We start from the raw sequence: 2,500 nt of genomic DNA on the forward strand, positions 1-2,500 counted from the left end.
ACCATCTGGTCCCGGCGCCTTCTTGTTAGGTAGTCTCCTAGCAACCGCAAGAATCTCATCATTAGTTACCCTTTCAAACTCTCGTGGCTGATCGATACGATATTCAGGCCACACCGTGTTTGGGTGAGTAGGAAAAAGCTCGCTCACCACTTCCCTAAACTCGTCCAATGTCATGGTTCGGGGTCCAATCGAACCCTCGGCCACTTTCTTGAACGTATGATATACAATACCAAATGATGCGTTGTTCGCTGTTCCCAGGAACTCTTTCCACTTCCTCTGTCGGGTATGCTTGATCAATCGCTTGAGGGCATTCCGTGCTACCTTGAACTCGTCCCTAAAAGTAGAATAGAGATCAGTATTAAATGCTCTTTGCGCTAACCGATCGCGGTGTTTGCACTCTTTGCGAAGTGCCTCAATCTCTAACGTCCACCAAAATGCACTCTTGTTAGGAGTGTACCTCTTACGCTTGGTCATGGTAGCATTACACGCCATGACAAGTATACGCATTAAGTGTTCGCTTGTTGTGACCTCGGTCTCAAAAGCGGCTTGCATCATAACTTCAAATATATCTTTGCTAAAATACTTGATGCTCCATCCCGTTATGGGTCGGGACAGATTACGCACGCTTTGCGTCTCAAGATCTATTCGTATTGCACGATGATCAGAGTTCATATAGCTAGATAACACCTCCCACTTAAATGATCTTGCTACGGTTCTGCTCGCAAAAGTAAGATCAACTACTGACGTGCGCCCTGGTCCAACATAAGTTGGGGTGCTGCCGTCGTTCAATAATAATGCGTCAATCTGCGCAAAGGTTGATAAAACCAACTCACCTCTTCGTTTCTGGGTTTCTCCACGCTCGCCAAGTTGGTTGTTCCAACTTGCTGACCAAGCGTTGAAGTCCCCCCCGATAACGAATTTGTGGATACCGGTTACGGCCATTACCGTGTTATCCAACATATTCTGAAACTCTTCCATACTAAATCTAGGTGGCGCGTAAACGCTAACCACTCGCATATCACCTATGTCAACTATCATTAAACCCTTCAGAGCCTTACTGACTACCTTAACTGGTAAGTCCGCGTTAACCACTACCGCTGCTGTGCTATCGTCATTGCGTAACACTTTGACGTTGGTTGTTGCCAGATACGGATCTGCAATCAACACTATATCCGCAGATTCTTCCCTAATCGTTTGCCACATTAATTGAAATGCAGCATAACAATGATTCTGGTTATGTTGTAGCAACCTAACCATTATGATCTAATCGTTCGCCTTCTAGGACACATATAACTGCCCGTTGCGTGAAGGTTCTGTGACCTCGTACCGCAATCCAAACACTTGACAGAGTTGGTACAAGCTTGCTTCTTGTGTCCACTCAAACCGCATTTCCAGCACAGATTACTTCTGTCTGGTTCCCTACAATGGTAGCTCGTATGGCCTACCTTCCAACACTTATAGCATTTCTGCTCTTCCATAACCTCGCGGATATGGCATATCGACCAACCAACTTTCAGCTTTCCCAAATTCAGGAAGCTTTGAAAGTCTGGCAGCGATACGTTGATCCGTGCCCACTGCGTACCGGCCGCGCGGCCTTTCTTCATTTTGATACGATCTATTTCTATCTCGATGTTGAGCTGTGCTTTGACAGACTCCGCAACCTCCTCTGGGGTGGTAATTTCATCGAGATGCATGATCTCAATCATTTTAGAAGGAGCTAGCGTTCTCACTGACGCCTTGCCCTTCACCGCTTCCTTAACCTTTGGGGCAATTGCACTAGCAGAACTACCCTGCTTCAATTCTAGCAACATGCCTCCATTTTGGGCCCGTCGGACCTTAGAGATTGTCTCTCCAACCGATTTAAGAGCATCGGACTGCTTCATTTCCTTGAGCAATTTCGCCAGCTCCTCGGAAGTGCAGTCCGATATCAGCAGAGCCTCAGGCCGCTTCCTGGGCTTATTCTGCTTCTTCTTGCTCTTCTTCTTCTTCCTCTTATTAATGCTACCCTCATTAATATTCGGTCCGTTTCTCGGACTTGGAATATTTTCCACCGCTTCCCTAACAGGGGTCAACCTCGATGGTTGTTGTTGTTGTTGTTGTTGCAACCTTTGCAACCCACTTGGACCAGGCTGTTGGTCATCAGCCACTGGCCTTCTGCCTTTTCGCGTTTGCGGCCCGAATCCATCGTTACCGTCAAACGACGTTTGCGTTTGACGGTCGAGGACCTGCTGCATGCGATTAACGGCTCTAAATCTACGAAACTCGGACATAACCTCATCGAGGAAGTCCATCATCACCGTTACTAACGTAAAATGGGAAGACTCATCATCGAGTTTACTTATCCCAAAACGCATCGCCTCCATTCGATCTTGAAGATCCATGAACGCTTGGTCCGGATCTTTCTTATCAACCCCCTTGGTCTTTTTGACCTTCTTAGTTTTCGTATTACTCATTCTATTGGGCTCAAACTCAGGCCCGCTATCCGCGTCTGTTTATGCAG

The 2,500-nt window shown here is 46.9% G+C and overlaps 1 pseudogene; it reads right to left on the reverse strand.

Annotated features, from left to right (window-relative positions):
• LOC133394980 (large subunit ribosomal RNA) overlaps positions 1 to 2,500 on the reverse strand; it is a 9,181-nt pseudogene that overhangs the window by 3,522 nt on the left and 3,159 nt on the right.

Source organism: Anopheles gambiae (assembly GCF_943734735.2).
Source record: "Anopheles gambiae chromosome X unlocalized genomic scaffold, idAnoGambNW_F1_1 X_unloc_9, whole genome shotgun sequence".
In the NCBI taxonomy this organism is placed as follows: domain Eukaryota; kingdom Metazoa; phylum Arthropoda; class Insecta; order Diptera; family Culicidae; genus Anopheles; species Anopheles gambiae.